The following is a 23,003-nucleotide window of genomic DNA, read 5'->3' on the forward strand; positions in this document are numbered from 1 at the left end:
ATCCTGTAACTTCAGCTCCAGGGAATTTGATGCCAGCTTCTGAGTTCCCTGGGCACAAACGAAGTCAATACAGACATACAGACACACACACGCGCACACAAACACACACACACACACACAACACATACGCATACAACACATACACATACACAGACACACACACACAACACATACACATACGCAGACACAGACACAGACACATATATACACTCATATACTCACACACACACACATACACACGTACACATACACACGTACACATACACAGACACACCCAATAACACACACATATACACTCATACACTTACACATACATATACAAACACATATGCAGACATACTCACAGACACACTCAATCACAGACACATATACATTCATACATTTATACACACATACCCACATATACACACATACTCACACATATATACACATACATGCACACATACACACAAACACACACACACACATTTTTTAAGAGAAAAGAAGACTGATTGAGACAGAGAAAGTACCATGTTTGTGTATCTGCTTATCCAAATACGGAATGGAAGCCATGATGGACTCTGTAATGAGGGAAACAGGACCTGACATCAAGTCAGTGCTCAGGACTAGGAGTTTCTTGTTTCCATTGACCACTACATTCATCCAGACTCACTGTCTGGTAAACAACAGAGGCTTAAGCCAAAGAGGAAATACATTGGCTGCTCTTGCCAAACAGCAGTTGATGCGTGAAGATCTAACCACGGGAAAGAGATGTGTTCCCGATCCTTACAACAGAGGCCGTTCAGTGCAGAAGGTAGGTACACACACGACCAGGGAGGTGAGAGATGGGCGGGGGCACTGGCAGGTAACCCAGATATGGAAAGCAGGTAAGAAGGAAGGTCTGAGAGACCAGGAAGGTATTAAGGCATGGAAACCAACAACTGGCCAAGTGTGGCTGAGAGAAGCTGGGATCAACAAAGCTACCCATGTGCTACTGGAGAATTTACCCAGAGCAGAGACAAGAAGTAATATTCTCGCTTCTCCCCTCTCTTGCCCCTCTGCATCCGACAAGGGTCTTCCACTGGCCAAAGCACCAGAAGCCAACTGAGAAAGCAGTGTGGGAAAGTCAGCAGTGGGGACCAGTCTCCCCACACATGGAGCTGAGCAGGAAAAAAGAGAAATCATGGGATTGAAGACAAAGAGGCCTGGGACCAAGTCAAACCCAAAGGGCAATGGAAAAGCCAGCCTTGGAAACCAGTTGGCCTTAATGGGGCTCTGCTTCTGCTGTATCCATTAGCTATGCTTTCCAGCTCTGTTTAACTGGCAAGGCACAGAGTGCATGGCTGAGGGCATACACCCATCCTTCCAACTCCATATTCAGAGAAAACCATGCTTCCCTCCTCCCCCACTACCAAGAAGAATCCCAGTTGGTCATATGGCCATTTCTTGAACCAAGGCTGAGTGATGGACCACCAGGATTTGCCTACCTTGATCATGTGCTCATCTGGGTGGCCACAGAGCTTAAATTTGTTCTGAGAATTAGGGGGAAACTGCAGAGAAAGGGGGCATGAGGACTTCACCCCAAACACAGTGAGTCTATGCTCTCATTTCCTGAGAAATACACTGGGAAATTAGGAGAGTATGGTAGCCACTTTTCCTGCACAGTTAATATTTTCAGTTCCTCTTCCAGGGACACTTGCCTATCCTCTTGACATGACCCAGGAGTTTTCTTTGACCAGCAAACCCTTCCAGATGGAAGCTTTGTAAGCAGCCATAGGTCATTCCTATCTTTGCTTTTTCCATGTTTCACACAGGAGCTGTCCCATCAGCCTCAGCCCCAGAATGAGAAAGGCATCGTGGGCTTCCCGCCAATGCCAACTAGCCATGTGATGGGGTCCAATAAATAAACCTTTGTGCTTTAAGCCACAGCAGTTTGGGAGTTCTTTGTTACTGCAGCATAACCTGGATTACCCTGGCTGGTTCTGGGAGGCTGGAGTAAATCCGTTGAGCCGTATACTAAGGCATCTGCCAATCAAAGCAGCCCTAAACGCTTAGTGGAAGCCAGAATAAAGTATATATTGCTTGCTATTCTAGGTGTCATCAATGGCTAAGTCGCCATCCCGATCTTCCCCACAACAGCGTTGTTTGCCCAGCTTGATAATGATAGCTGTAGTTAAAAACTACCATTCATTGATCGTTTGTCATATGTCACACACCATATAAAGTATTTACAAGTCTACATGATAGGCATTCTTGTTCTTGGATTTCAGATGTGAAAACCAAAACCCATAGCAACAATTTTAATGTGCCCAAAGCCATATAGTATCCTATTTCCCCAGAAAATGTTCTTAACTACTGTCCTTCAGACCATCCCACCAACATCTTCCCACATAAGACACCCTGCCCCCACTGGGTCAGACTGGCCTCATTCTTTCCCCAGATACTGTAGTTAGCCCTGCCCTTGGTCACAGGGGATTTAAGGGGCTTTGGTTGGAGGATACAGTGACAGCTATTAGATTGATCTCATCACTGACCCCATGAAGACGCTCAACAACTGAACACTGTTTCTTACTCTATCTCCCAGGCTGCCCTGAAATTGACAATACTCCTGCCTTGGTTTCCTGAGTATTGACATTATAGGTTACCATACTAGTTCCCCATACATTTAACACACATCAAACTCTTTCCCTTGTCAGCATTAAAGGATAGTAATGGACTATAGAGACTATACCATATAGCTCTGGAACTCTATCAGAAACTGATATTGTATGTGTGTTCACGTGTGTGAGAATGAGTGCATGCTAGTGCCCAAGGAGGCTGAAGTTACAGGTGTCTGTGAGCTGCCAGACTTAGGTGCTAGAACTCAGGTCCCTTGGAGGAAAAACATGTGCTCTTAACCGTAGAATTTGATATTTTTGGCATGAAGGTGCTGATCATCTTTGAATGAGCAAATCACACAGAGGACAAGAGAAGAAGGACTTGAGAAGACAGAATACATAGGGTCTTAGATACTGTTCCAGTGCTGCTAAGAGACACCATGACCAAGACAATTCTTATAAAATAAAGCATTTAATTGGTGCTTGCTTACAGTTTCAGAGGCTTGATCCACTGTTGTGGCCCTTCTGCTCTTACTCTTGGCTAGTTTCCTAGTCTAGAAATAGGACCCTCTCTCACTTCAGTGCAGTGGTTCTCAACCTTCCTAATGCTGCAGCTCTTTGGTGTAGTTCCTCATGCTGTGGTGACCCCCGACCATAAAACAATGTTGTTGTAACTTGACATTTGTAATTTTGCTACTGTTATGAACATTGATATAAATATTTTTAAAGACAGAGGTTTGCCAGAGGCGTCACGACCCTAGGTTGAGAATCTCTGCTCTAGTGCCTGAGTTCCTGCTTCAGTGCTAGCCAATGCTGGGCTTCATCCTGTAGTCATCTTCCGGGTCTGACTTAACACCCTCCTCCAGCTGTCGCTACTTCAGTCTCTACCACAGTCAACCAGATTTACCTCTGATGGATTTCGTGTTCACCTGGCAGTGTCTTATCAACCTGACACAAGCCAGAGTCACTTCAGAAGAGGGAAGCTCAACTAAGAAAATGCCACCAGCCGACTGGCTTGTGAACTGGAGCCTTTTCTTGATTGATAGTTGAAGTAGGAGAGCCTAGATCACTGTCGGTGTTACCGCCCCTGGGCAGGTGGCCCTGGGTTACTTAAGAAAAGAGTCTAAGCAAGCCATAGGGAGCAAGACCATAAGCAGCATTCTTCCATGGCTTCTGCTTCAGTTCCTGCCTCTGGAATTTTGCCCCGACTCCCTTCACTGATGAACGATGAGGTAAGTTGAAATAAACCCTTTCCTCCCTGCTGGGAGTGATGCCCTTGAAACCCTCCATTATTGATGTTAATATTATGGTTAGAGTTAAGTATGACTGGGTTCATGGAAAATCCCCAGCCATCTGCAGAAGACTAATACAAACCTGGTGGTCAGGATGAATAATGATATGATAAAGTTGTGACCTTGCTGAGAAATACATCTGACGTCAAGATACCCAATGTGATGACCTGTAACCTTTCTGAAAATCCAACATCCTGCTGACTAATAGATATGACAAACCTGTCACCTTTCTAACATCCTGTTATCACCAGCCGATTCCCTGACCTCAAGAGTGCTGTGTCCTTGACCTGTGTAAATGTTTCCCACTTACCCCCTCCCTCTGTTACCCCTACTATGGTATAAATTCAGCCTTGGGAAAAAAAATAAAATTGTTGCCTTGATCAGACTCTTGTCTTGGCATCCTTCTTTGCGTCTCCTGTCCCCCATTCTCTTCCAGGTACCCTCGTTGACACCTCTCCAAGTTGTTCTTGATCATGGTGCTTTATTACAGCAATAGAAACTTAAGACACCAATGAGAATTGTTGGTTTTTATTTGTTTATTTATTTACTAACATTGGTGGGTCTTACTCTATCTCCCAGGCTGCCCTGAAATTGACAATACTCCTGCCTTGGTTTCCTGAGTATTGACATTATAGGTTACCATACTAGTTCCCCATACATTTAACACACATCAAACTCTTTCCCTTGTCAGCATTAAAGGATAGTAATGGACTATAGAGACTATACCATATAGCTCTGGAACTCTATCAGAAACTGATATTCTATGTGTGTTCACATGTGTGTGAGAATGAGTGCATGCTAGTGCCCAAGGAGGCTGAAGTTACAGGTGTCTGTGAGCTGCCAGACTTAGGTGCTAGAACTCAGGTCCCTTGGAGGAAAAACATGTGCTCTTAACCGTAGAATTTGATATTTTTGGCATGAAGGTGCTGATCATCTTTGAATGAGCAAATCACACAGAGGACAAGAGAAGAAGGACTTGAGAAGACAGAATACATAGGGTCTTAGATACTGTTCCAGTGCTGCTAAGAGACACCATGATCAAGACAATTCTTATAAAATAAAGCATTTAATTGGTGCTTGCTTACAGTTTCAGAGGCTTGATCCATTATCATCATAGCAGAGAGCATGGCTCCACAGAAGTCTCTGAGAGCTACATGCTGATTCACTAGCCAAGACAGAAAGACTTGGCTTGGCATGAGCCTTTGAAACCTCAAAGCCCACCCCTAGTTAGATACACTTCCTCCAACACGGCCACTCCTCCTAATCCTTCTAATCCTTTTCAAAGAGTGTCATTCCCTGATGGCTAAGCATTCAAATATATTAGCCTATGGGGGCCATTCTTATTTAAACCATCATGCATAGTACTGTAGAACTTCTCAGCTGCTCCGTTCCTAGACTTACAGCTCCAAGAACTCCGCTTTCCTGACCTTGCTTTTTCCTGAGCACTTGCTGCTTCGTAGTAGAGGTGGGCTACACTTCCACATTGTGTCAGTGTATGTCACTACCTAAGAGTGCCCAAGCACAAGAGTAAGATTCTTTGTTTGTCATACCTTGTTCTTCATTCAGGGATAAGTAAAGACTGCTGGCAAAAAGACAATAGAATCCCAGACGTACGTGAAAGGTAGGAAAAGTGGAGTATGCAGGTGGAAGGGGACCGTTTGAGGACAGCACAGCAGTCGTGATAACTGCGTGGCTAAAACGAATAGACATCTGGGCACGGTAGTGCCTGTCTTTATCCCAACACTTGGGAGGCAGAGACAGAGAGAGCTCTGTGAGTTCAAGGGCAGCCTGGTCTACAGAGGGAGTTTCAGGACACCCAGGAGTGCATAATGAGACTGTGTCTCAAAAGGAAAAGCTAAGGAAGCCCAGATCAAGTAGAGAGCCACAGCTGAGATCACTAGCCAGCCAATATGTTTGCTGTTCCAACTGTATAAAGTATATTTGGAAATAAACGTACCCTTATTTTAGTCGCAGTGGTTAGGATTGTCTTTAACAAACACACAACTACAAGCTATTAATTCCCATGATCAAATCCCATCACAGAATTTGATTCCTTTGTGCCTGGCAGAGGATGGAGGGAAACCCTACTGAAAGAAGACCTGTGAACACCCGCACACATAACTTAAGTTATAGGGGCAGCTCCCTAACTTTCCCAGCTTTGTGATTCTGGTTACAATGCACACACCCACACACACCCCCATATTCATGCATGCACCCACACACGCACGACCTAGAAAAGGCTAGGACATAAGCAATCTGAGTGACTTTGTCTTGATGGAACTAGATCCACCCCCCGGCCATGATCCTTCTCTTGCACTTTGCCCCCTGGCACTATCCACAAGGATTCCACGAAACCATGTGAACCCAGCATGAAGTCATAGCTAGGGTGCCTGGAGCTGGAAGAAACACGTGGCATTTGGGAAATGCAAATGCTGTCATTGCCTCTGCTCCTCAGGGAGACAGCTGTGATCCCAGGACTTGGGAGGCTGAGGAAGCAAGAGTGTGAGTTGGAGGTCATCCTGGACAACACATTGATAACATGTCTTACAAAAACTAAGAATCTGGATGACCAGTGCGGGAGATGCCCCCCAAAAGGCCAAAGAGCATACTCCGGTTCCAACAAGTCAATCCAATATTTTAATTAATGATCACATTTACAGATGGCTCTGGAAGCCAGGAACAAAACACAATATATCCACCCATTAGAAGAGAGAAGATTCTATAAAGATTTGGGGCCATTCAACTTCAAAAGTTCTGGCTGCATAACAATCACTCTGTCCTCAACTTCGGCATCAGGCAAGTCTCGGGTGGAAACATTTTCTATCACCGGGAAAGGATTCTGTTCAGTGGAATCAGTTTCTTGATAAGGCAGTAATTACTGGAGCAATTTTCGTAGGTACAAAAGCATTTTTAACAGTTTTAATTATTCAAAAGCCTGACTAATTATCTAGTCCATGGATCAGAGGCCAAAGGGGGATAAACCGTATGAAAATGGTTACCATGGTACGAAGAAGGGAGAATTCAGCCAGCTTCAAACGGGAAGCTACCCTGTGCTTTTGTAGTGAGGACTGTGCCCAGATGCATTTGCTGAGGATGGGTACTGGCCTGGGTCTTAGGAGACATGGATTCTGATGCATCATTGACCTTCATCCTAGACCAATGGACTTCTCATCAGTATTAAAGGAAATGGACTGTAGGGGGGAAAGCATATGGCTCTGAAACTGTCAGGTGCTCACATTCTATAATTCTGTAGTACTCTGTGTGTGTGTGTGTGTGTGTGTGTGTGTGTGTGTGTGTGTGTGTGTGTGTGTGTGTGTGTATGCATGTATGCATGCGCATGTGTGCATGTGTGCATTCACGCATGTGCATGTGTGTGTGTGCATGTGTTTGTATGCACACACCGCACATATATGCATGCCAAAGAGGTTGAGGTTACAGATATTTGTGAACTGCCAAACCTGGGTGCTAGAACTCAGGTGCTTTGGAGAAATAGCACATGCTTTTTTTTTTTCTCACCCTCCCCTCCTCTCCCTCTGCTCCCCTCCCCTCCCTTTCCTCTCCCCCGAAATAGCACATGCTTTCTCCACTCCCGGGACTATCTTAAACTACAAACTTCATTGATTTTCCCCCCTGCCCTGGGGACAATGAAAGCCAGAAGTTGTTCCTAAAGTTGCAAGATCATTGCTCATATTTGAAGTACAAAAAGGGAGTTGGACAGGTATGTAGGGAGGGTTAACATGGGGGATGACTGACAGAGTGTGACAAGACATCTCTGGTAATGAGCGTGTTCCTTTATGAATGTCAACTTTGGGGATGAAGAAGAGCCATTCTCATTCCTTGAGCATTTATCGAACACCGGATGTGAGTGAGTGACTTCCTCATACTGGAACTCACCTTTGCCTACGCCACTCAGACCCAAAGACCCACAGTCCTTCGGTTGCATTTTTCTTCCCAGGATGGAAGAGAGTATCTTGTGTGTTTTGTAGCAACCCAAGGGATTGGAGGGAAGGGTGATTAAATCTGGCATGGGCATAATTAGCCGTAATACAGGGCAGACTGTTGCCCACCACGGAGGACCACAAAGCACTCAGGAAGTTATACAAAATTGATTATTTTAAACTTGAGAGAACAAGAAAGGTCTGGAGGCAAGAGGAACTTAAAAGGAAAAAACGTAGTTTCAAGGGAAGAGGAACTTGGAAGCATGAAGCCGATGGGATTTGCTCAAATTTCACTACAAAAGCAAAGTGGGTAAGATTTTAGGATGACAAAATAGGCCTCTGTACCGTGTCCTGTGTCAGGTGCTACGGACAAAGCCACGCCTCTCCATCTTACCCTGAGCAGACTGTCCTCAGTGAGTGCAAAGTCGGGGCTAAGTGAAGAGAAGAGAAAAGCTGTTGATCCTTGTTCATCCACAAAGACCCAGGCCTGTTTGTTACAACATAGCATGACCAGACTGACCTCCAGCACCGAATGTAAGACCCATGCAATGATGGCTTGTCTACACAATAAGCAGTACTTTGTCACATTAGCCACAAGGTGACATTTCCTCTGATGGAAACTATCAATACATCCGGTTCACACTGATAGGATTATCATCCATGAAATCACTAAGGCTTCTAGCTACCAGGATGGTACCAATGTCTCAATGACTTTCCACTGTCTCAAAGAAAATAATTAAAAACACAAGGAAAATCCAGCCTATAACATGTTATCGCAAAGAACAGTGGTCTCACCTCAATGCTGATCCTTCATTTTCAGGGAGTTCTCATTCTGGGCCAGGAAATGTTCTGAGTGTAGCAGAGTAACAAGCTCACTTAATCTCATCTGAGCCCAGAGATGCCCTCTGTGTGGCCCTTTACCCTGTGTCCACCTGTCAGCTCCTGCTTTGTTTTGCCTTTTGGGTTTTCTCTACCTTCCAGAGTCTATCTTGCACGGCAATCTCTAAGTACCAGGCACTGAAATGCCTCCTCTCTGCACACCCTTGCTCTGTCGCATTGGCACCGGTGTGCGCTCACACATTGATTTCTAATGAAGGAAGCAGTCTTTGGCAAAGGATAGGCGGGGAATCATGAAAAAACAACCTGCCTAAGTGTTGTGTGTTGCTGAGAGACAACACAGAGTTCACAGTGTCCTCAGCAGGAGTACATTCCAGTCACTCACGGCATTATCTTGCTGACTGCTGTACCATTTAATGATTAGTCTCTTTGTGGTCTCCAATGAGTCCTCTGTTCTGTCTTCATTGCCAAGATGACCATAGGCCTTTAAACCCATGCTTCAAGGTCTTTGCCCCAACAGAATCCAGAGCCAGAAGAGGGAGGAACGTATTTATTGATACCCTTAGTTTAGACCGAAGATGAAATGGAACCAGTAAGGTTGGATAACTTGTGGACTATCACAGGGCTAGAAAGAGACAAACCTTGGCCTCAAACTCGTGCTCCAAAATCCATGTGGTAAACCCACCACTCCTGAGAGAACCGCACAACCACAGAGAGCTCTGGCTGCATTTCCCTGACTCTAGGAAACAGACTACAGGGCTAGGTGGATGAATACGCGCTTTCCCTGATTCATCTCCAGCCCCGTCTTAGAGAGTCCAGTGCATAATTGCGAAGAGTGCTTGAGCAGACATTTGATGTGATTTTCAATGCAGTGGCAGCCACAAGGTGATCCATCAGCCAGCTCTTTGACAGGGAATTGATCTCGAGGGTCAGGAAGTAAACCTCCTGTTTACATAGGATGCACTTGGCATGCGCCCTCTGAGTAGCGCACAGAAGGTAAAGCACAGACAATGGCAGTCTTTGTCAATGAGTTTCTTATGGCAAAGGAGGCATGTGGGGCGCTCCACTAGCGCTCGGGATACTAGCCCTGTCTTTTCTGTTCTTTCTTTCTTTCTTTTTTTTCTGTATTACAAACACCTTGCCTTTCCTTCCATATCTCCCAGGCCTCTTCTGATCCAAGTATCCCCACCCAACATCACAGAAGCAGAACGAATACTTACATGGTTCTCTGACCATCCACCATGTCTTATTTCCAACTGATTCCTCTCTCTCTCTCTCTCTCTCTCTCTCTCTCTCTCTCTCTCTCTCTCTCTCTCTCTCTCTGAATTTCCTACTTTTGTTTCGTGTCTGTCTGGGTAATTTCAGAACCACAGATCCGGGAAGACTGATTTTCTCTGGGCTTTCTTTCTGATGCGCCAAGAGAAAGGTCTATTGTAGGAAGTTGTCTGTGCAATCCATTGACTGTTAGCACTAATGAAAAGAAAAAGAAAAAAAGGACAACTTTTTTCCCCTTAAAGCTATTTCGAAGATCTTAGATAAGGATGGCAGAAAATAACCGTCCAAATGAGAAGAGCGAGATGCAAAAGTTTCCTCTCGGGCCTACTCTGTCCTCCTAAAATCTTACCCACTTTGCTTTTGTAGGGAAATTTGAGCTGTTATGATGGGAAAGGAAGGGAAATGCCTATGTTTACCTAAAGAGGACAGTGTTTTCTCAACCCATGTCTTCGCCCTGGCAAGGTTTGCTGCTCTTTGTTTGTACCTCAGACCAATCAAAATTGTACGTCTGCTTTCCTCCTGCCTTTCATGTTGACAAACAGATACAACTATGCTTTTTCTTTAAAGCTAGAATAGAAGGAAGAAAAAGGGGGACAAAGGGAGAGAGTTGGAGGGGAAGAAGGAAAGGAATAAAAGAAGAGAAACAATGGAGGGGCTCCGGGATCCCCAGCTGGAGCTAACCACTGACCGTAGGTGATTAAAAATGTAACAGTCACCCAATGCCTCAAATGCATCTGAGTCGATCACTCATGTAATGACTTATCATAGGCTATGCCCATCTTCCCCTTCCCAGCATCCCAGCCAAGTGCACACTGGTGAGTGTACTTCATCCATCACTGTATCCTGGAGTTCTGATACATGAAAGCTAGGTTCTGAGAGGCCCTGAGGTGAGTCCTGTATCATATTCTCCAAAAGAGGCTGGTCTGTGCTGTATAACAACCCCCAGATCACAGAGACTCTGAACAGCAGAAATTCATGTCCTGCTCATGCCACTAAGACCTCTCCTCCACTCTGTCCTCACTCAGAGACTGTAGCTACCAGAGGCTCTGTCTCTGCTCTATCCATGACCACTAAAGCAAGAACAGGGGCTCTGAGGAGTCCCACAATGGCCCTTAAAGATTTTCACCTGTTAGGGACACAGGTCACTCGTGTCTCATTAGCCACACAAGCCTCAGTGTTAACTTAGTTCAAGGAGAAAGGGAACCATTTGTGGTTCAGGAGAGGGAGCCATCGAAATGTCATGTGGTCAGAAGGTGCCAACCATCACATGCCTTGACACAGAGGAGCATGCCATCTTTCAACGATGCCAGTGGCAACTAAATAACCTATTAGTCCCCTCGAGAAAGAATAAGTTAAATTAGGGAAGTAAAAACACTCACCTAGGGAGCTGAACCTTTTTAAAATGAGTACAATCTGTCAGGTGAGAACACTGAGGATAGCAGGGACTCAAACATTGAATAAGACCCAGACTAGCATTTGGGGTATAGACTTGAAAAGTGGCAGTTAAAGGTCAAGAAGACGTGAGTTAGGTTGAGGAGATGGCTCACATAAACCTGATACCCTGCACACAGCATCCCAGGACACAGGTACCTGTGGTCCTAGCGCTCCTGTAGCATATGGAAGACCCCTAAAACTCATAGGCTAGCTAGCCTGGCTTACACAGAAACAAAGTGACTCTCAAACAAGGTAGGAAAGTAAGAACTGATATCCAAAGGTTGCCCTATGGCATGACTGACACACACACACACACACACACACACACACACACACACACACACACACACCAACTAAAATTTGAGAAGAGGAGGAGGAGGTGGTGGCGATGGTGGTGGTGGCAGCTTCAGTGGTGGCTGCAGTGGCGTCACAGTCAAGCAGGGAAGCTGACATCTTTCATCCAACACTCAGAAGTAGAGGCAGGTGGATCTCTGTGAGTTCAAGGCTAGGCTAGCCTGGTCTACATAGTAAGATCCAAGCCAGTGTGAGCAACACAATGAAACCCTGTTTTTGTTGTTGTCTTTCTTTTTCTTGTTGTCTCAGAGAAAGAGAGAGAGAGAGAGAGAGAGAGAGAGAGAGAGAGAGAGAGAGAAATCAAATTGATGAGTAGTGATCCCTCCGTATCCTTCCATATATTTCCAGGATTCCCAAAGACAGCACACCTACAAATGCTCTAGTCCTGTGTATAAAATAGCACAGAGCTTGCACAGAACCCAGCACATAGTCCCATGGTTCAAATGACGGGACCTCTGAGATTAGCCCGATTGAGCATTCAAGGCAAGGCCACCACCACCCTGCCTGATGTCCACCTCTTCAGGGTTTCAGTGCCGGTTGTCCGGTTGTCAGGTGTATAGTGAGCCCTCTAGTGGATGCTGTTGGAACTTATCCTGAGCCTCTCAGCCCCTTAGTCACCATGATGGGTGCTCACAGCTGCCTTCTAAAGATGAAACATGCCCCCGGCCTTGGCCTCCAGCTGCCCATGTCTTAGCTGTCTCTGCCAGGTGGCTTTGGGCTTTGGAGCCACTCTGCTCCCACAGAGATGTGAAAATGCCAGGATCTATGTCTCCCTAGAGTAGCCTTACACCAGGACCAGTGCACAGTGCACCCAGGGTATAAAGAAACTGCTTGCCTGCTGCAGGGCTCCCTACCGAGTTGCTCCCCCTTTGTCCTGAAGTCACGTGGCTTAGCCCTCTCCGTTCTGCAGCCATCCCCACCTCCGTCTGGGTGTACTTTCATTTACAAACGCGTGCCCATTCTGAGCTGTTCCTCAGGAAGTCCTCAGGCAGCAGCATGTACGCCTGCACCTTTAAAGGACTCCGGGGATTCGAACAGTGAATAAGGTACAGCCTGTTTTCCAAGGAGTTTATGGTGATGTAGGCAGAAACACGTATACACGAACTATTCCAGGTTGTGTGTGATCATGGGAGAGGGAATGAAGATGACACAGTCTGAGGTGGGGAAGGAAGATGTGCCAGCTAGTCTGTGTGTCAACTCGGCACAGGCCGGAGTGCTCTTAGAGGAAGAGACCCCAACTGAGAAAATGTCTCCAAAAGATCAGGCTATTGATCAAGCCTATAGGACATTTTCTTAATGAGTGATTGATGTGGGAGGGTCCAGCCACATTTTGGATGAGAACACTGCTAGGCTGGTAGTCCTAAGAAAGCAGGCTGAGCAAGCCATGAGGAGCAAACCAGGAAGCAGCATTCCTCTGTGGCTTCTGCATCGCCTCCTGCCTCCAGACTCCTGCCCTGTTTGAGTTCCTGTCCTGAATTCCTTCAATGATGAACAGTGATGTGGAAGTGTAAGCCAAAAATAAACCCTTTCCTCCCCAAGTGGATTTGGGCCATGGTGTTTCATCACAGCAACAGTAACCCTGACTAAGACATAGAAAGTTTCATACAAGAGCTTAACCTTGGACTGGCCCCTTAAAGATCAACAGGGGTATGTCAAGCAACCAGAGCTTCCAGGGACTAAGCCACTACCTAAAGACTATACATGGACTGACCCTGGACTCTGACCTCATAGGTAGCAATGAACATCCTAGTAAGAGCACCAGTGGAAGGGGAAGCCCTGGGTCCTGCTAAGACTGAACCCCCAGTGAACTAGATTGTTGGGGGGAAGGCGGCAATGGGGGGAGGATGGGGAGGGGAACACCCATAAAGAAGGGGAGGGGGAGGGATTAGGGTGATGTTTGCCCGGAAACCGGGAAAGGGAATAACACTTGAAATGTATATAAGAAATACTCAAGTTAATAAAAAAAAAGAATTAAAAAAAATACTATTATAGATATTTAAAACACTTTAAAATAATTATAACAAACTCAGCACTGAAAATGCATTCACTCACAGGGTACTTTCTATATTATGAACTTTGTAATTTTACTCCATTTTTCAAAAAAGTAAAATCTTCATAAACTCTGTAAAGTAAAATTCATTAAAATATATAAGCAGTAAAAAAAAAAGATCAACAGGGGTTGGCTGAGGGAAAGGCAAGAAAACACACTGTAAGCAGGGAAACAGTCGGTCAGAGTCAGGAGGCGCAGAGGGGATGGGAAATAGGCATGGAGAGACAGCTGGTGTATAATGATCAAAGAGACAGTGGTAGCAATGCTCAGGTGACAGTGAGCCGTCAAAGGGTAGCCAAGCACGAGGAAAAAAGAGGGCCCCCAAGAAAATGGACCTAGAGCTCCTCATCAAAGGAGGACAAGCACCCTCAACTTGTGTTCCCAGCCCACACAGATCTCCCAAGGGCAGCTTTTGCTACCCTCAAGTCCCACAGCATCTGAAACCTGCAGTTGTTACTCTCACTCCTGATTCTCTAGTGCGCACGCATACGCACACACACACACACACACACACACACACACACACACACACACACGGCTTCCGGGAATGGATCAGGAATCAGAAGACTGTGGACAGCAAGGTCTAGGAAATAGTTTAGTTCGGTTCTCCCAAACTAAAGCAGAAGGATTTAGGCACTTGAAATTTCCTGGAGATCAATGGCGATGACAGGATATATGAGCTGAGAGGTAGGTACATGAGAAAGGAAGAAAGCTAGCCCAGACTTGGGCTGCCCCAAGCATGTTGCCATTGTGGGCATCAGGAATGTAAAACCAAGAGCTGTGAAGAGCAGTGTCTCTCATACACACCTGAGCCTCACCAGATGGCAAGAGTGGCGAAGTGTCTCTTTCAGTCTCATCAGTCTGGCAAGACACCCCCAAGGTATGTTGATTCTCTGGGAATGTAGGACCAATGGGTACCTAAAGAAAGTACCAAGTCGGTAAGCTACTGTGTCCCCAAACAGGATGAATAAGGCACCCACATGTATATCCCACTTCTTGTGCTCCCCTCAAGCTGGGGATGAGAAACGTCCTGATGTCCAGAGTTCCCTTTTCCCCTCTATGAAAAGGTTAGAAGAAACACCAGAAAAAAAAAATAACACCCATCAAAGTGGAGTTGACACCCATCCCCAAACCATTCAAGCTTCCTTGTCTCTAACTGATTTGCGGCCAGTGTACCTGCCAGTTGGTGTGGATTCATTTTCTTGCTCCATAAAGCAAATGTGCAAAAGAGCAAGCTCACAATAACCCTTTGAAAACATGGAAGTGTGAGCTCACTTTGAGTTTGTAAAGAATCACCAACTCTGTCCACCTGAACACAGCAGTGGAAGGTGGCATTGACTCTTCCATAAGACTCTCCGAGTTCCATCTAATGTTTGGGTGTGAGCCTCTGCTTCTCTTTCCATTGGCTCCTGGGTGGAGCCTCTCAGAGGACAGTCATGCTAGGTTCCTATCTGGAAGCATAGCGGAGTATCATTAGTAGTGTCAGGGATTGGTTTTTGCCTGTGGGATGGGTCTAAATTTGAGGCAGTCATTGGTTAGCCATAGCCTATGTCTCTATCTTTGTCCCTACATATTTTGTAGACAGGACACATTTGGGTCGAAGGTTTTGTGGGTGGGATGCTGCCCTTGTCCCTCCACTGGGAGTCCTGCCTGGTTACAAGGAGTGGCCACTTCTGCATCCATATCCCTCACTTCTGGGACTCTCACTAGAGCTAACCCCATAGACCCTCGGGGACCTCCCTCCATCCCAGGGCTCTGGTATATCTTAGAGATTGCCTCACCAAGGCCAATCTCCTCTCTCTCTCTCTCTCTCTCTCTCTCTCTCTCTCTCTCTCTCTCTCTCTCTCTCTCTCTCTCTCCTTGCTCTCCCTACATATGATGTCCCCAGCACCACCCTGCCCTGCTTCCTTCCCCATCCCCTCTTCCACCAAGTTCCCTCTTTCCATCCACCTCCAATTTCTATTTTATTTCCTCTTCTGAGAAAGATTCAACCATTCTCCCTTGGGCCTTCCTTGATATTTGGCTTCTATGGGTCTGTTGATTATAGCATAATTATCCTGTACTTTATGGCTAATATCCACTTATAAGTGAGTACATACCATGCATGTCCTTCTGGGTCTTGGTTACCTCACTCAGGATATTTTCTAGTCCCATCCATTTGCCTGTAAAATTCATGATGTCCTTGTTTTTAATAGCTGATAGTACTCCATTGTGTAAAGGAACCACATTTTCTTTATCCATTCTTCAGTTAAGGGACATCTAGACTGTTTCCAGTTTCAGACTATTATAATTAAAGCTGCTATGAACATAGTGGGGCATGTGTCCTTGTGGGATGGTGGACCATCTTTTGGGTATATGTCCAGGAGTGGTATAGCTGGATCTTGAGATAGAACTATTCCTAATCTACTGAGTAACTGTCAAATTGATTTCCAGAGTGGTTGTACAAGTTTGCACTCCCACCCACAGTGGAGGAGTGAGTGTTGCTCTTTCTCCACAACCTCACCAGCAGATCCTGTCCTTTGAGCTTTTGATCTTAGCCATTCTGATGGCTGTAGGTTGAATCTCAGAATCATTTCAATTTGCATTTCCCTGATAGCTAAGGATATTGGACTTTTCTTTTGGATATTAGCCCTCTGTCATATGTAGGCTTGATAAAGATCCTTTCCCAATCCGTAGGCTGCCATTTTGTCCAAATGAACATGTTCTTTAACTTACAGAAGCTTTCCAGTTTCGTGAGGTCCCATTTATTAATTCTTGACCTTAGTGCCTGAGCCATTGGTGTTCAGTTCAGGAAATTGTCTCCTGTACCAACAAGTTCAAAGCTATCCTCCACCTTCTGTTTTATTAGATTTATTAGTGTATCTGGTTTTATGTTGGCTTTGATCCACTTGGACTTGAGCTTTCTATAGAGTAATAATTATAGTTCGTTTTTCCAGTCTTCTACATGTAGACATCTAGTTTGTCCAGTACCATTTGTTGAAGACTCTTTTTTCTTTTACATGGTTTTGGCTTCTTTGACAAAAATCAAGTGTCCATGGGCATATGGTTTTATTTCTGGGCCTTTGATTCAATTCCATTGATCCACCTTTCTGTTTCTTTCCCAATACCTAGGTACTACTGCTCTGTAGTACAGCTTGAAGTCAGAGACAGTGATACCTCTAGAAGTTCGGGATTGTTTTGCCTATCCTGATCCTGGCTTTTTTGTTTTTCCATATGAAGTTGAGAATTGTTCTTTCTAGATCTGTGAAGAATTGAGTTGGAATTTTGATGGGGATAGCATCGAATCTGTAGATTGTGCTTGGTAAGATGGCCATGTTCTTTGTGTTAATTCTACCAATCTGTGAGAGTGGGAGATCTTTTCATCTTCTGATGTCTTCCTCAGTTTCTTTCTTCAGAGACTTGACGTTCTTGTTGTACAGGTCTTTCACTTGCTTGTTTACAGCAAGTTATTTTATGTCATTTGTGGCTATTGTGAAGAGTTCAGAAAAGGACCAAGGAACCCAAAGAGGACAGGGACTCCACAGGAAGACCAACAGAATCTAACTTGGACCCGTGTGGGTTCCCAGAGCCTGAATCACAAACCAAAGAGTGAGCCCAAGCTAGACCTAAGCTCCCTGCACAAATATTGTACATGAGCAACCTGGTCTTCATGTGGGTCCCCTGACAACTGGAGGAGGGGCTGTCTGTGAACCTGATGCCTGCCTTCCATGTGGACCCTGCACTGAAGCCTGTCTGGCTTCAGTGGGAAAGGGAGTGCCTAGTCTTGAAACTACTTGATGGGGGTGGGGTTGGACTGAAATGTGTGACATCCAGAGGGGTGCTTCTCCTTCACAAAGGAGAAGGAGGAGGTAAAAAGGGGAAAGGACTTACATGAGCAGGTACTGGGAGGAGAGGAAGGGCTGATATTGGGTTGTATGTGAATAAGTAAATTAACTTAAAAAATAAAATAAAATAAAGCCCAAAGAGGGAAAAAAAGTGGCATTTAAAAGCAAAGTCATGAGAAACTTTAGGATGCTGTGACCGTAAGGGAACATGGAGAAATTTTTTTTCCTAGACCATTGGTTTGCAAACTGCCTTGGGACCTGGGAGTGCTGCAGAGGTGAGGTGAGGAATGGGGGAGGGGAAGGCTTTCTGCTCAGTGTGGCTATTTTGGTCTCCAAAGGAGAGGAGATGTTCTAGTAACAAAGACCCAAGTGTAAGTCATATTTGGAGAATGAGCCCAGGAACCAGTAGGGAAGTAAGAAAGGAAAAAGAAACCAGTCAATACGTTATGGAGACGGTGAAATGGCTGAGCATGCGCAAGTGCTAGTCCTATAAATCCTGAGTTTGAGACCCAGAACTTACAGAAAGGTGGAAGGGAAGAACCAGCTGTCAGCCATCCCCTGTGGATTCAGATCCTCTGGAGGAATAGGAAATGCTCCCAACCCCTGAACATCCCTCCAGCCCCTAAAAATTAAATCATTTTAAAGGTGTGTTATCAGCATAGAGAGCACTGTGGGCAACTAGAGCTGGAACCTTCTAGAGAACCTGTTCAGCTAGTGGAGTACCCACCTGGGACAGGCCACCATTAGTGCCGGAAGTTCCAGGGCACTGCTGTGTAAATGCCCCCAGCTCCTCTCTGTTGTTGATTAAAAGCAGCGGTAGGGGCTGTGTTCACCAACTCTGCAGAGGTGGCAAGATGGACTCTTGCTTTTGCTAGAATCAGTTGGGATTTTGGAGAACTAGCAAACAAACACAGAGGTTTGCATGAGAATTGAGGCTCGAATCTTATAAGATTTACATATCTGGGGGTCTGAGGGTGCTCTAGGATACAGATGCACTAAGAGCAAACCTGGCCTGTTGTAAAACCACGAGGGTGATCGGAGGCACTTATTTCACAAAGTCATGGGGCTCAGGAAAGGAGGACATGGCTCCCTGTAGCAGCATGGGAACCAAGGCTAATGCTACCTGAGCCTCGGATGGGGCTGTTCTCAAATGACACTCATTTTAGCCACAGCTCATTTTCTCTATTTCACTTTTTCCCGGTTCCATTTCTCCATATTATCCTTACTCTCCACATATGACCTGACGACCTCAGCGGGGACTATCTCCCAGCACCAACCACCCTAAGATCTTCACGAGTCATAGATGATGCCATTCCTTCCCCATCGTCATCCAGCTCCTTGGACAAAACCTTTTATACATTGGCAAACAGTGACCCAAGGTATGAAGTCTAGGGGTGGGTGGGGGGTGTGATTCTGGCACAGGCACTGGGGAATGAAATGTAAATACGACACTCCACATGGGCATCATGCTGGGCCGATAAAACAACTTCTGCAAACTCGATATCAAGGGGTCTGTTTCTAATGCAGCTGCCTATTGTAAGTGGTGTTTGAAGATTATTCAAAAGGCACCAGGCTGCTTTAGATGCTAATGTGTGGCTGTCTTAATTTATAAAAGCCACTGTGCATCCTGCTAAGCTCTATGTCCTCAGAAGCTGGCACTCTTTCCAGTACGTAATAAGTGCTCAATAAATGGTTGCTTAATGAATGAAGGGAGGAAAATCAAGGGCTCTTTACCCCACACCTCGTCTTCCAACTCAAACGCTAAGGCTGGCTTGGAAGAGCCCCACATACCAAAATGCAACGACATTCGAAAAACCGATTATGATTCTTGCCAATGCCTTTTTTTTTTCCTTGAATTGTGCTGACAAGGAATATGAAGATCATTTGCTCATTAAGTAGGTATTTATTCAGTGCTAACTCTATGTTGGGTGCCGAGATGCGATGTGAGAAAAGGGAGAAGGAAAAGAGACTCTTCCTTTTTGAAGACTACAGTCAAAGCCTGTAGGAATCCATCACCACGTGATATAGAGGTCAAGATGTAGCAAGAAGAAGCGATGCCAGGGTTTTAAAGGAGCAGAGCCAACATCTATGATGCTTTTCCCTTCGAGAAAACCCAGTTCCCCTTCCTGCGAGTGTGAACTGGGCAGCGCACTTCCTGTGAGTGCCGGTTGGGTGGCGCACTTCCTGTGAGTGCTGGATTGGGTGGCTCACTTCCTGTGAGTGCTGGATTGGGTGGCGCACTTCCTGTGAGTGCCGAATTGGGTGGCTCACTTCCTGTGAGTGCTGGATTGGGTGGCTCACTTCCTGTGAGTGCAGGCCCGACAGTGTACGTCTAAGGATGAGTGGCAACAGAATGACATGGCCAAGATTTAGGCTATGAAAAAAAAAATAAGTCTCCCATCTTGAGTCTGCTTGCCTGTGTTTTCCTCTCTTCTGTCCTCTTCCTTATCCCTCTGCCTCCTGCTTTGCAGAAGGTCTTATTGAGGGGACACTCGACAGGCTGGGAAGGAAGGGAGGCACACTGGAGAAGGAACTGAAACCTTCCCAGAGCTGTGCACAAGACCTCAGAAGCACTCCCAAGCTTGCTTTATGCAGTCAAGTTGGGGGCATTTGTTATCCCCGCACTAAGTAACCAGCTGGAAGAAGTGCAAGGTGTCTGCCATGTGCCCTAAAGTGATCTAAAAGGTGAGAAACCACTTCCCTGAGGATGCGGTCAAGTCATAGAGGATCAAGAAGGCTGGGAAGGGCAGTCCAGGAACAGGAAGTGTCATGTGCAAAGGCCCTGAGCTAGGAAGTCACATTCTCAGATATACTCAACACCACCACCAAGGTGGCTACTGAATGGATATCAAATTGAAGTTAGTTTGGAGTGAAGCTGATGTGAGAGCAGGCCCGTAGGGGTGGGGGAGCATCATCGAGGACTTTGGGTCTTGGGAAATTAATGAGACGCCTTTGAAGGGTTTTAAACAGAAAAATTACTTGATCACGCTTGTTTCTTTGTGTCTTATCAGCTCCTGTTTTTGATCATGGCATTCAGTTGACAGCTTCTTCTCACCGGTCTAGTTTTGATTTCCACACAGGCTCAAATAATGGTGGTAATTAAATGGACAAAGACCTCATAATTTGCAGAGCTAACTTCTCGCTAGAATTCATCCCCTTCCAAGGGTTGCCTGTCTCTGGCGACAAGCTCTGAGAGTGTTAGACAGACAAGGTTTGGGGGACCTCAAAATGAATTCCAAAAACTACTTTCTAATGCAGCTGGAATAGCTGTGTCTCATTCCCTTGGGGGAAAGGCCTAGAATTTTAACACATTCCCAAGGGAATCTTGGGACCTTAGATACCTGAGCCTGAGGCACGGATTCAGAGGCGTGTGAATTCTTGAGGAAGGAAACAGCAAAGGAGAGGGTAGAGAAAGGGGACAAGGACTTGGCTAAATTGGGAGAGTCCTTGCCTAGCACACACAAAACCCTGTATGCCATCCTCAGTGCTACACAAAAACACACATGGTCATACACACCTGAGGCCCAGCACTCACTGGGGCGGTAGAGGCAAAAGGATCAAAAGTTCAAGACCTTCCATAGCTATACATAGCAAGTCTCAAACCCTAGTGGGCTATATAAGACCCTATCTCAAAAGAGAAGGAGGGAAAACGGAGGAGGAAGGGTGCTGTTAGCCCCAGCTTGTACCAGCGGGAGACAATAGAGTATGAACCACAGAGCTGTCCTCCTCCTGTGGTAAGAGCCTACTCTCCTGCTCCCTATCTGTCAGTCATTAACTAGGAATTGCTGCCATCAGTCAGACGGTTCTCAGGAGAAGTGGGGTTTCCAGACAGATTAAATGTCTTTTTTTTAATCTGCTAAGTACAACATCCTAAGAAAGGAGAAAGAGTGAAAGCTACTAGCAGCTGATGCCCACGGCAGCTGAGTAAACACAAGGGATATCAGGGATGGGGAAGTCCCAAGCACTGTCCACCATCTGTAATCCGTAAAAAGTTCAAAACCATCTATTACAAGGAAACATAGATTACCACCAACACCCTGTGCAAACAGGATAGACACCTTGCACGTGGAAGTCACCATAGGTCCCCACCATCCAGTTGTCAGATATATATTTTGACTAAAATCCCCCTGCTACCCACCCAAATCCAAAGCTCTCCAGTCAACACAATTCAATTCAGTATGGAGCCATAAGACTAAATCACTTTGAATATCATTAACTCAAGTTACTCAGAAATATCCCTAGTGGGGCCCTGAAAGTCCAGATAGATGGTCAGAAACCCTGTGGAATCTGAGTGTGGGATAGAACAGGAAGTAATTAAAAGCAAATACTCAGACTCAGACTAATTTCAAATGCCTGCCAACTGTAACTTCGGGCAAGCTATGTCCTATGTCCAAGACAGAGTTTCCTACCTGAAAAATGGGAGTAATTACGCTGATTCTTGCTCACAGGGTCCATCCCAGCATGAGTTCTATTGAGTTAACCCACCTACACTGTGCCTGCCTCAGAGTAAGTGTCCAGATATATTAATAATTAAAATGGTTGGTTATCTAGAGACTTGGGAGACAGAAAAAAAAAAAGATGATTATCTCAAAAGCATGAGGACCAGAGGTCAGACCCCTAGCACTCAAAAAAAAAAAATCATGTTGCAGGTACAGCAACCCATCTACAATTTCAGAATTCTAGAGGCAGAGAATTGGATCCCCAAGGCTATCCAGCTGGCGAGCCTAGCTGAACCAGTGAACTCTGGGCTCAGTGAGAGATCCGGCCTCAATGTACAAGGTAGAGAGTGAGAGAAGAAGACAACTGATGCCAATCTACACACACACACACACACACACACACACACACACACACACAATGTTATTGAACTACCATATAGAGAAGGCAGGGTCTTTTGACCTCAAGCTCCCAAATCAGCCTCCCCCAACCCCAACAGTCCTGTAAGCGTCCAATATTCAGCCCATATTCTGCTATGAAGCGTCTGCTGGTTGTGAGCTTCCTGAGAGTCAGATGTGTATTGTTTTCATCTACACCCAGTGCTATGAGCACATTGTTCGCCTGATAAATAATTGATCAGTGGTTTCTACCACTGCCAGAAACTTCTCAGGGAAGCTTGCCGTGAAAGCAAAGGTCCAGTGGAGACCCTCTTCACTCCACCTGTCAAAACGTTCTGACAAGTCCATTTCCAGGCTCTGGGTCTTCAGGCATGGGGGACGGAGGTTGATCTGAAGAGAAATCAGTGCTTATTGGCTCCTTTCTCAGACCAAGACACCAGGGTTTTCATAGGCAGCGCTCTGTTTAATCACTTAGGCAACCCTGTTGTTCTTTCAGAGGCTGCACAGAATATGGAACTGAGGCTCTGCCACCTTCTTAGAGGCTTGCAGTAGAGAGTTCTCTCAGGCCTGAGCCTCATCCAACAGGAA

General features: G+C 45.7%; 1 long non-coding RNA gene across 1 annotated transcript; it reads left to right on the forward strand.

The window, feature by feature from the left end:
* The first annotated feature begins 19,874 nt into the window (after positions 1-19,874).
* LOC134486308 (uncharacterized) lies at positions 19,875-20,702 on the forward strand. The gene is made up of 2 exons (XR_010065117.1): positions 19,875-20,265; positions 20,592-20,702. It is a non-coding gene; the product is annotated as an uncharacterized LOC134486308 (long non-coding RNA).
* Positions 20,703-23,003: the final 2,301 nt, after the last annotated feature.

The sequence above is a fragment of the Rattus norvegicus genome, chromosome 3, assembly GCF_036323735.1.
Source record: "Rattus norvegicus strain BN/NHsdMcwi chromosome 3, GRCr8, whole genome shotgun sequence".
NCBI lineage: Eukaryota > Metazoa > Chordata > Mammalia > Rodentia > Muridae > Rattus > Rattus norvegicus.